The sequence below is a fragment of the Vicugna pacos genome, chromosome X (assembly GCF_048564905.1).
Source record: "Vicugna pacos chromosome X, VicPac4, whole genome shotgun sequence".
Lineage (NCBI taxonomy): Eukaryota > Metazoa > Chordata > Mammalia > Artiodactyla > Camelidae > Vicugna > Vicugna pacos.
Genome location: NC_133023.1, coordinates 23,383,544 through 23,395,694, shown reverse-complemented (window position 1 = coordinate 23,395,694; position 12,151 = coordinate 23,383,544). Strand labels below are relative to the sequence as shown.

At 43.8% G+C, this 12,151-nt stretch overlaps 1 protein-coding gene and 1 pseudogene across 3 annotated transcripts in view; one reads left to right on the top strand and one right to left on the bottom strand.

Annotated features, from left to right (window-relative positions):
* Positions 1-3,078: 3,078 nt before the first annotated feature.
* LOC102545732 (translationally-controlled tumor protein pseudogene) lies at positions 3,079-3,849 on the bottom strand (annotated as a pseudogene).
* A 1,675-nt stretch (positions 3,850-5,524) lies between these two features.
* Positions 5,525-12,151, top strand: part of TAB3 (TGF-beta activated kinase 1 (MAP3K7) binding protein 3) — an 84,209-nt gene continuing 77,582 nt past the window's right edge. For all 3 annotated transcript variants that reach the window (XM_072956763.1, XM_072956762.1, XM_072956761.1), the window contains exon 1: positions 5,525-5,748. The gene's annotated coding sequence lies outside the window, so the exon portion shown is untranslated. The remainder of the gene's footprint in view (positions 5,749-12,151) is intronic.

Below are 12,151 nucleotides of genomic sequence, written 5' to 3'. Positions count from 1 at the left end.
TCTTATCAGCCTCACGTTTCCAGAAAATGCTTATGAACAGCTGGCACGCCGAATCCAGATTCCCTGGCACCAAGCAACCCGAGTAGTCTGCCATCAGTAAGGTTCCTCGGAGGCTTGCTCTACAACAAGGCAGAACAAGTGCTCCTGTCAATAGAAGCCAGGCTTGCCCTTCAGGTCCAACAAGGGTTCCCTCATACTAAGGCACAATTAGCTACCACTGGCCCAACCCACCACCTGCAGAAACCAACACTGATCCATATTATGGCAACATTTCTCAAGGAGAACAGCCAGCCACTTGGGCAAATTGATTATTTTGAATCCCTTCCACATGGGGTGTGTATCTGACTGTAGGGCAGTAATTCATTCTTTCCAGAACTGATTCATACTCTCATTATGAGTTTGCCTTTCCTATCCACAGTTCTCCCAGCAGCACCACCATTCAAGACTTTACAAAACGGTCACCTATTGATGTGGTATCCCACACACTATTGCCAAAAACCAATGGACCCATGTTACTGCAAAGGAGTTGCTCATGACCCTGAGAACCACTGGTCTCATCATATATGTCACCACTCAGAAGCAGACAGCCTAATGAAATGGCCCATTAAAGGCCCAGCTAACTTCTTGGCTTTTAGACCATACTCTGTGGTACTGGGGTCACTTAGTAAGAGGGAGCCATTCTGGGCCCCATGAATTGCCTCTATTCTTGTCACCATAAGTGACCCTGGCTGAAAACAGAAGAAGCAGTGCCCAGCTGAGCCCAACCCAAATTGTTAACTTATTGCATAAGGAGCAAATAAAATGGTTATCATTTTAGACTATTATGTTTTGGAGTGGTTTTGTTACAAGGCAATAGATTATTAATATAACAGATGATGCCAAAATATTTGAAATTGTACATAGGATGTGTCTGATACAGCTGAGGAGACTACATTCTAAGTTCTATCGCATTTGAAAGAGGGTTTCTAGGCTCTTCCCTAAAGGATCATCAATAGGTGGTGAAACCGGTTCTGTGACTATCACTCAAATACTTCCTCCAGCTGAAATAAGAGAAGGGAGATTTTTATTAGTTCTCATCTTTGAGAGAGTGTTGTAGATTTTCTCTCCCACTGGGGAAGGCAAAGCCAAGCGAGGGGGCTTTTGAGAGCTCAATGAGGAGTGTCTTCAAGGTGCGTCACAGTCCAGCTGCTTGGTTACTATACTGAACTGCAGCTACCTATAGGTCCAACCTAGGGTGAGAATTTCAGGGAGAGCCAACCACGTATCTTTGGAGTTTGGAGACCTGTGTTGACATAGACATCGCTGCCTGCTTCTTGCCAGAAGAATTCTGAAGGCAGGAAGCATATTGAGCAACAATGACAGGGCAGCATGTCTGTTGTTCAACCTGGCAAGGATATGTGAGTTTCCTGTGGATGAAGTGACTTTCACAGACAGCAAAGAAGCTTCAGCCTCTCACTTGTGCCCTGCCAGTGTATGAGGGGGATACTGGAAATAAGAAGTTGTGGGTATTCTACAAGAGGCAGGGACTGAGAAGAAGTTAGAAAAGGTTGATTCCATGTAAAAAAATTGTGCAGTCAGGAAGGTACTGAAGAGCCATGCTCACCCCATGAGAGAGCCAGCATTTTGATGCCTGGCACATAGAAGCCACTGACAGCCTAGAGAGGACTTACAGCAGCATCAAAATGTAAAAGAGACAAGGGGCTGAGGAGAGAGAGGCCAGATAGAGGAAAGAGCATCATTTGTGTCCTAGGACATGCTATCAAACATTCCCAGTGGGAGCCTAAGAACCCTCAAGTGAAACCAAGAGAGAGCGAGCTAATTTTAGACATTTTCATGTCCAGAGAGGACACTATCTTATGATTGTACCTGTAAAGCAATAATTTGCCCACCTCCATTCCCACCTGCTTCTTTCCTAGAGGAGAAGAAACTGTGTTTAGTAAAACAGAGAGAAGAAATAGATCCCTAAGGAACAGAAGTAAAAGGGTTATACCTGCTTTTTTTTTACTTCAAGCTCCTTACTAGGGGCAGGACCCAGCTGCCAGAAAGGAGAAGAAATAATTTTAAATCAAGGTCTGAGTTTTTATTATTTTATGGGGCTGCTGGTTGTCCTCCCAACCTTTCCTCTAAAGTCATAGAATTTTTAGTTAGATACAAGTCTGCTTAGAGTAAGATCCCATTTCCCAGTCTCCCCTGCAGGTAGACACAGTAATAGCATTAAGTGATGTTAACAACCCATGGGTAGTGCCCTTAAGGGAACTGGGTTTGTAACCGAGCAGGACCCTTTGTGGCCTTCCTGGGTCAGAACCCTCCCCTATATGTGCTGCTGTAGCTTCTCTCTGAAATATCCAGATAATAGTATCTCATGCATATTTCCTGAGTTTTTCAGATGCTAAAAATCACTAACAAATGGAAGTAAGTAACTATTTGATGGTCTTGAGCACCTGGCCCCCAGACCTTCTGGAGCTTAGAGGTTGATAGTGTTGACTGCCCTCAACATCAACCAATCAGAGAATCATGTGTGAGCTGATGATCACGAACCTGAGACCACCCCCGCCCCCTTACCTGGACTTTAAATATGCTTTGCTGAAATCCTTCAGGGAGTTCGGGGTTTTCTTGGGCATGAACCACCCGGTCCTCTTTGCTCAGCCCTAAAATAAACCTTTTTCTGCTCCAAATTCTGTTTCAGTTTGTTTTGGCCTCACCATACAATGGGCACACGAACTTGCATTGGATAACAGGTAGGCCTTCCTCTTTCTAAGCACTGGAATGTCATGTGGTGCCGAGCCATTCTGGACCAAATATACTAGGACGGCAGTCTAGGGATGGTGGAGCAAGAGGACAGAAGGAGACTAACTCCTGCTCATTTTGTGGAACAGAGCTGCTGTATTAGTCCACTTGTGCCATGTAATAAGCAAAAGTCTCAATGTCAAACTACGATATGCATTTATTTCTCATTCATGGGGTTTTTTTAATTTAAATGCATTTTATTTTTAGACAACCTATACATGTTTTTTTCTCAAAAACAATGCCTCCGCTCCAAATAAATCAACATCAAAATAAATGAAGCTCAAGATGGCATCAGTTCCATTTGTCTTTTAAGTCCTGGTGTTGTGTGGATGAAAGCAGTGGCCAGCCAGTTATGACGACAGGTGATAGATCCAAAGTAACAGCCAAATTTGTTAACATTTTTCCATTTCTAAATCATCCTTAAAGAAAATCATATATGGGGTCACACCATCCTCACGGTAGTCCAGCAAAGCCACCATGCCATCTGGATTCATGTTTTCACCAATAAAGAACTGATAGTTTTTGAAATTAGAAAGGATGTGCTTGATTTGTTCTGCAGCCCCTGTCATAAAAGGTTTTACTCTTTCTGGTCTCTGTTCTTCAAGTTTCCCTTTGATTGACTTCATGTAATCTTTGATGTACTTCTTGTAGGCTTCTTTTGTGAAGCTGGTTTCCTGCAAGTGATGGTTCATGACAATATCGACACCAGTGATTACTGTGCTTTCGGTACCTTCGCCCTCGGGGCCTTCAGCGGAGGCATTTCCACCAATGAGCGAGTCCTCAATGTTACCCTCTGTCCTACTGACCATCTTCCCCTCCACCTCCAGACACAGCCCGTCCGCGACCTCCCGGATCTTGTAGATGTCGGAGAACATCTCATCATGGCTGATGAGGTCCCGGTAGATGATCATGATGGCGGCTGGAGGGACACGACAGCGGCTCTAGCTTAGCTGGAGCTCGGAGCCAGCGCGGTGCAGCCGGAGCGGCGCTCGGGGGGAGGGGGGAGCGGGCGGAAAAGGCCGACTCTGCCGCTCCCCAACCTCATATAGAGGGCACGTCCCTCTACGTCATCGCCCGCTCTCATTCATGGGTTTGAGAGTTGGTTAGGGCAGCTCTGTTTGGTATGAAACCTTGACCTCGAAGCAGGTTTTCCACAAATATTTCAACAAAATGGTTCCCACTCTGTGTGGGTGTATGGTGGGAGTGAATGGCCCCCTTTCTGACCACATTCAGCTTCCAAAATGAGTTGTTCTTAATACAAGAGCTGGTCTGCTTCAGGATGTGGGTAAAGTTCAGCTCTGCTCTGTGTCTCATTCTCATTGCAAGGCTGCAGGGAGATTGGAAGCTCTCAGGACAGTGGCAGTTCCTTCCCATAGCAGCGGTTGGATGCAGTTTACAGTTTTCCCCACACTTGCAGACACAGCGTTTTGAGCAGAACCCAGAGACACCAGCATCAGCAGATGCTGCTTCCTCCTCACTGGTCTGAATTTTAGCTCCTCAAGGTGCCTCCTCTAAATATCTAAATTGTAACAATTATAACAATCCCAACCCCTTCCCTTGGTTCCACTAGCTCCAGGCATAGTACCAGTTGTTACCTCAGCAATGTATTGAGCTGTCGGTCTTTTCAGTTATCTTATTACCTGTTCTTTATATTAAATACTCTCTGTGAAAATAACCGAGGTAGTTTGTTTCCTAACATCACCCAGACTGATTCACTGGAGTAAATCCTACGAGTGTGAGACTCCCCTCAGATTTTTCTCTTTAATATAGTATTTTATGACATCCCACCCCCAATAGTTGTCACACCTCTCTGTACTCATTTCTGTCATAGAATTTACTGTGCTGAACTGTCATCAATTTTTTTTCCCCTCACCCATCTCCATCCTAGGACAATAGATCTGTGAGATGAGATCACATGTTTCCTCAGTACCCGGCACATGGGAAACTCTGAAAAAGAGTTTGAATGAATGAATGAGCCAGGAAAAATGAAACAGGGAAAGAAGCAGTTATTTTAGTATGAGATTTGGAAGGCTCCTGTAGCGCCAAAATGAAAGAGAAAGTCAGATGGTGATGTGAGAAACGGCTGTGGTTGCCAGCTGTGAGCCCAGCTCTCAGCACACAGCAAGCGCACCGACAACAGGAAAAAGGGGCATTTGAGACTTCGTAAAGAATACTCGGTGGCAGGGAGAGTAGGGAGAAGAATAGGGGTTGGAGGACTCCCCGAGACTCCACAGTGTGTAAGCCGTTTGTACTCCAGAGGGATGACCAACCCTTAAGGGACGCCTTTCACTTCGCCGCTGGGTCCCGCCCAGTTCTTTCCCGGGTTTCATTCCCGGTTACTCCGCCCCTTCCTCCGCCCCCCGCCTCCAGAGGAAACAGGTAAAACGCGGAGAACGGGGTCCTATTTCAGGGGCCGTTCTGGGCATGCGTCCTCTGCAGCCCGCGCGCAGGCGCGAAAACTTCCGCTGAAACTGGTGCTGCCAATTTCGATAAGGGGTAGCGTTTGCTGTGAAGCCAACTCAGGCTACCCTAATTGACCGACTTTCCCGTGGGCCCCGCCCTCCGGTAGCCGCTGAAGAAATCTCGCGAGATCCCCGGCGGCGCCATCTTTGTGCCTGGCGAGCGACGACGGTCCACGAGAGCCCTGAAGGCGGAGGTTCGCTTGCTAAGCTCTCACCGAGACCGGATCCAGGAAATACGAGGCGGGCCTCGGTGGGAGGGACGCACTGAGGGAGGAGGGAGGAAAGGGGGCGGCGGCGGCGGCGGCGGCGGCGGCAGCGGCAGCGGCAGCAGCGGCGGCTCTCACCGGACTCGGGCCCCGCGCGGCGCGCACCCGAGGGGGGTCGGGCGGGGAAGCGGCACCGGCCCGGACCCCCCGCGGGAGCAGGCGGCTGGCGTGAGGGCAAGGCGGCGGCAGCGGCGGACGGGGAGCAGCGGCGGACGGGGAGCAGCGGCTGTCGGGTGAGTGTTCGCAAGGAGGCCCGGCACCTGTCCGGGCCGGGGTGTCGGGGGTGGCCCCAGGGTCGTCCCTGTGACCCCACTCCCGGGCGGCGGGCGTGTGCTGGACTGCGGGTGTCCCGGGGGCTCGGTTCGGCCTGGGGCTGCGGCGGACGCCGGGAACTGCGGGACTGCCGGAGGTCTGCGCACGGCCTGGCGCGCCCGCGCCCGCCCGGGACGCCCCGGGAGGCGGAGGAGAGAGGGAGTGGCCGGGGGCCTGGGTTGGCCTTCGCCCCCCGAGCCCAGGGGATGATGTCCTTCCTTGCCAGACCCTGGACACTGCGAAGCGTGAACCTCTGTGGACTGGCTTCAAGTCCCAGCAAGGCGTTTGGGAATGAGGACTAGCAGCCCAAGGTTAGGGTTGTTGAAGGTGTTGAGAGACGTGGGGAAGATTAGAAGTAATAGTAATGTTCTGGATGAGGTATGCAAACGGCTATTGGCAGGTATGCGGAAAGGAGAAAATATTGTCGACATTCATTTAAAGATCACACAAGCAGTCCTCTGAGGTCCAACAACAGATTAGAGTTATTTCCAGTTGGTGTTCTGTAGTTTAATGCCGTGTGCCAGCTCCTTAAAGTGCCTAAAAGCAGGATTTGGGGGGATGGGATGGGGGACAAGGTGGGTTATAAAGTAAGCTGCATTTAAGTCAAAAGTACGTAACGTTGATGCAAAGCATTTCTGTCCTTATTGAAACGTAGTTTATTTAAATTGCTTAAGAAAACTTGTCACCTTTGGTCCAGACGGGGCTTGACAATTCTGTGTGTTCCTCAGTGACGTTGGTCAGTCAGACAATAATTTTGGCCTGTGATGTATTTACTTCTGGTTTGTAAAAGAACAAGAACGAATAGGAAAGAATAATTTGGCATACTTAGCCTCTTTCACACACTTTTTCATTTCAGAAGGACAAAGGAATCTAATTTTTTTTTTTTGCTTTTTCACGTGTTCTGCAATAGTATACCAGAACATTTGTAAGAAAAAAGAGACTTTTCGATTAAGAAAGAGCTTTTAAGAAGAGAGTTTAATTTTTCACATTATTAAATTTTAAAGGGCATCATCGCCCATGGTAAGTTTTGTGATGGCGTCCTTTTATGAATACTGGAAGAAATCCGGGGTATACACATACATAATTTTAAATCAGTATGCGATATGAAGTTTTTCAAATTTAAAATCCCCCCTGCCCCTTTGCTTATAACCAACTTAATCAAGAAGGACTTTAGTGAAGTAAATATTACATGTGATTTTCATCTTTAAATTTGACAGACCATAATAATCTGTCGCTCTAAATTTTCTTCTACATGTTTCACACCTTGTTGACACATTCTGTACAGTTTGTGTTGGACAAAGGGAGTCAATATTGAGTATTCAGGCACTGGGGTTGGTGGGTTCTGTATGTTTGCATTTAATCCTCATAGCTATCCTGTGCTAAAGATAATGTTATCCCCCTTGTACTGATAACGACACTAACCTCCAGTATTCTTCAGTAACTTTCCTAAGAAGGTCATATAGCTGATAAGTCGTGGAACTAGAACTCAAACTTACGTGTGTCTGATTCTAGAATATGTGCATTTGCTACTATACATAAGTGTATGTGCTTACTAACACCAATTTTGTGAAAATTGAAATTTTTGTTGCAAAGAAACCTTTCAATTTTTTGGTCAGCTTGAAAGCTTTCAGTGTCCTTGGCTGAAGATAATCTCACTTTTTTTTTCCTTTGCAAATGTGTCCATTTTCTAGCCAGAGGTAGCATTTTAGCAGAAGTCTGCTGATTAATGAGAACTCCTAGTAGCCAGTAGTGACCTATCTGAAATTCACATGTTTTCAGTGACTTTGTCTTCAGTTTCAGCATGCCCAAGATACTTCAAAGATCAAATCTTTTGTTTATTCTGGTCCTGAATAGATTTTTTCGAATTATATTACTGAAATAAAATACCAACCATTTAGGGCATTTGAATTTGCTTTATCATAACTTGCAGGTATACGCGCACACATACCTACCCACCTGCCTCCTCCAGCAAGTGGAGTACTTGATAACAGATGCTGTTTTTCTTCTCTTTAATTTAGTGCAGAGGTTTCAGACCCAGTTTGTGGTTTGCAGAAAATATGACAGCTGTTCTGGGATCCAGCGTAATCTTTTCTGGAGTTAGGGAGTGAAAGACCTTCCCAGTTCCCAGGGAATATCTGAGATGTTGGTGAAACAGTAGAAACATCTTGCCAGTGCATGGCCATTGGTCACTTTTGTCCCCCACTCGTCTCTGCTCTTGCATCTTTGATGTGCTGCTGAACTTGCTTACCTGGCTGTTATCTCTGCTCAATAGAGAGTTGAACTGAAGAGTAGCTGCTGAAAGCTGAAATTAAAAAAAAAAGAAAAAAAGGCTAAGTGCTGGCACTCATCCTCCAGCAGGTCGTTTGGTTAGGTTTACCTGTTGAATTAACTATCCCTGGCTGGAAGTTCTGGAAACATGGGTATAAGAGGCTGGAGGAAAAAAGAAATCCTGTGCTCCTTAGGATGCATCTGTATATGTTTTACAGAGTTTGAAGCTTTGCTGGGAATATAATACCTTTGAATCCTCATGGGCAGTGTTTGGTAATGAATGAGCAAGTTTTTCATAATAGTTATACCTCCAAAAAAGAGTTAAATATATTCCTCACTTGTGAAGGCAATTACTCCTGGTATTTGGTCTATTGGGGTGAAAAAATCAACAAATGATAATGTAACTGAGTGCTCACCAAGTAAATAAAAAAGCCTTTCTGAAATGATTTATATTGCCGCCATATGAAGAAAAGACACCAGGAAATTGTCTTATATATATTTAGTTTATTTTCATACCTTCCAGATAATAAACCTCAGTTTATTTCTTTGACCACAAATACTCATTTGTCTGAAAGTGAAATGGTTCTGATGAAATATTTGAAACTGTCAAAATGAATTAATCCTAAATATTTAAGAACATTTATTATAGTTTAGTTCATTGGCAGTTCTATTTATTTATTTGTCTGACCCTCCAACATCCCACTTCCTTCTTGCTTCATGTTTCTCTCCCTACTTTTCCTTCTCTTTCTGATGCTGTTTCTGCTGGTACCTGGAGCCTTCCCTTAGTTCTCAGTTGACACTGAAGTCTTTGGGAAAATGGATGTTGACAAAGAGGGCAACAAAACTCCCCTAAGTCCACTCCCCTTTTCCGAATCTATGTGCTCTAGGAGGTCAGGAAGGACCCAGACAAGACCCTTAACCCATTCCATTTTTTCTTGCAAAGGAGAATGAGAGTAACCAGAGTGAGGGAGGCAGTGTCAAGACCCTTGTCACAGTTTCTCTTTCTTTTCCTTCTCTCTCCTAAGCATTTAGGAGGAAAATTTGTAAAAGCCTGTCTGCTGCAGGAGCAGCCACTGTTCCCTCATCCTCTTCTGCAGGTGTTCCCCCCCCAGCCCCCATACTTTTTTCTTGCTCCTTTTAGTTAGCTACCATCCCACCCTTGGTCCTTCACTCCCAAGTAGGTCTTGCCTTCCTCATCCCAGGATCTCCTCCCACCACAGCTCTGTCTTTTTTCCTCCTAACCTAATCACTCTGCCGACTGCCCTCATTCATGCCTTTCCTCCTGCTCAGCCTTGACCATGGAAGCCTAGGCCTGTGGTCCTAGGGGAGCTCAGGCTCCCAGTAAGGGGAGGGAGGAATTCTTTTTTGCTTCCAAGGCTGAACGGGGCAGGGATAGTTGCTTTTATTCTAAATTGAATGCTAAGTGGGTTTTTCCATAGAAACATTGCCCACGCAGGTTCAGTATTTTATTATACTTCTGTAACCTTATGGGTGTTTAAGCTTTAGTGGACTAGCTTGGAAACCTGGCACGTAGATCTTTGTTTCCTGGGAAGGCAAGTTCTGAGGTTCAAGTAGATGATTTACAAAATCAGCTTGTGCTTCAGAGGTTGTTGGGGGTTGTGTGCTTGTTAATTACTCTGTTCTGTAGGGAACACACGTTTAAGCTATCAAAAATTATGTGTTTTGTCGATCAGGTGGCTCTTCTGGGTGATAAGCTGATAGCCTTTTTAGATGGTCAGTGAAAATTTTCTGAATTTAGGCACATGTTTTGAAATACAATTGAAGTTCAGTCCATCCTGGTTTATGTTTGTCATTAGAGCAGATGTTAACAGTGTTGTGGAAAGAACAGAGTTTTTTTTTGTTATAAAAGGAATATCTTGTTCCTGCTATTTCTTGCTGCTATTCTGAAACTTTTCAAGGGTATTAGAACTCTTGGGAGTTATTTGAACGAAGTTTGTTTAGTGGTAAATATGGATAGTGTTTTTGTTTTATCATATTTTTAAAATATGACAGAACATTGTAAAATGACTATAACTCTATAAAAAATGTTAAAAAAAAAAGGTAGAAAAAAAAAGAAAAAGTGAAAACACCCAGGGGTTGTCAACATATAAACCAATGTAGAATGTTCTGACAGCACTGAAATAAAATATTTCAGGATTTGTAAAAAAAAAAAAAAGATTTTAAAATAAAATTTTATTAGTCTGTTGAAGTTACATGCTGTTACCCCTGTAGTGTTCAAACAATTACATGAGGGATTTCAAAGTAATAAAAGCAAAGAAAATGCATTTAAAATTTGTTATCTGTAAATGTGTTCAGTGTTGACTTGGTTGAAGGACATATTCCTAATATAAGGCAAGATGGGCCTATTTTTTGGTCTATAAACCACTCTCGTTTTAAAAATGAATTTGAGTTAGTGCCCTTTGTTTAAGAGTTTACCAAATTATTTAATTACATATAGAGTGCAGTGGTTAAAAACAGTCTCTAGGGATGAAATGCTCAAATGTTCAAATCTTACTTTTGACACTAACTCTGTGATCTTAGGCAAGTTGCTTAATCTCTGACCTGTTTCCTCATTTTTGAAATTGGGATAGTGTAATATCTACCTCACATGATTTTCATCAGGATTAAATGAGCCAGAGGATGTATAGTATTTAGAACATGCTTAGCAATGGTAAATGCTCAAAAAGAGTTCTTATTATTACTTTGTCATCATCGTTATTACTGCTACTATTGCTGCTTTAACTGCCTTCTGAGATGACACTCTTTGTTCTTGGGGTGTGTGTGTGCTAGATATACTTGTTTATTTGGTAGTAATTTTTTAATGCAAAGCTTGGGGGCAGGGAGAGCAGTATATTAATTGCTGGGTACATCCAAAATTGACCGTAGTGCAAGAAGTCCATAAAATATGAAGCTAATTTTTTTCAGTAACACCATTTCTATTACGTTAGGTATAAGGAACTGCCATGTTGATGTATGAGCGAAACTGGATTATTTGAGTAACTGCAGTGTTTTTTAAAAAATTCACTTAACCTTCTTGGCATCTATAAAGCCAAAGTCTGTATAGACGGAGCCTTAATTTCTAAATGGTTGACTATAAGACTTTCTTTTTGGAAATCAGCACAATTTTCCCACAGAAATAATGTCACATATGGCCTTCAGATTTCCAGGCCAGCCCAGCGTATCAGAATTTGAAGACTGATAGTACTATAAAAACTAACTTCTAAGTATAACAGTGTCTCAACAAGAATATGCACCAAGTGCATCAGGTACTGAAAGATTATGAACATAATCTTGAAGATGGATTGGTGAGGTCACATTCCTTCACGATTCTAGCAAGAACTTCAAGCCTTGGGCAGAGGGCTTTCCTCTCTGGTGGAGGCTAAGGACAGGGTGAGTAGTAGGAGCTGGTCTCTAGAAGGCAGGAACTTTTTTCTGGCTCCTCAAAAGGCTGTATAGTGTAGTGGTTGCCCTCGAATCTATTCTAACACTTACAGGACATATCATATGTAAAATGTAGATATCAGTACTGCCGACTTTAATAAGGTTCGTGAGAGGGTTAAATGTGTTAATGTATATAAAGCACTTAAAATAGCACCTGGCCCATAGGTGAGTACATAAGAAATGTCGTGCATTTATTATTAAGCTTCACTGTTCTAGAACTGCTAGAATACCCTTCTCTACTTGGCTGCCACTGCCCGTATCTATTGTACTTAAATGGGTTTGTTCTCCCCCCCTTTCCGCTGAGAAGTAGTTTCATAGCTTTTCATTGTCATCCCTGTCTAAAGTGAGCATCTTTTTTTTTGGAGGCTTTTCTGGGGTTTATTTTCTTTAGTAATATTGGAGAAATTTAGAGTCCCTTCTGTGAAACTGCCCCCATCCCCTTTTTAGGCCTTGTAGGAATATGGAGACATTGCTTGAAGATATTTCATTTGATTGGGTCAGAATTGAGGTGCAAACTTTTTGACTTTGGTAGTTCTCACTAAGTGGTTTCTTTTTAAATAGGCAAAGATAGTACAGAGTTCCCATATACCCTTCACCCAGCTATACATAACAATG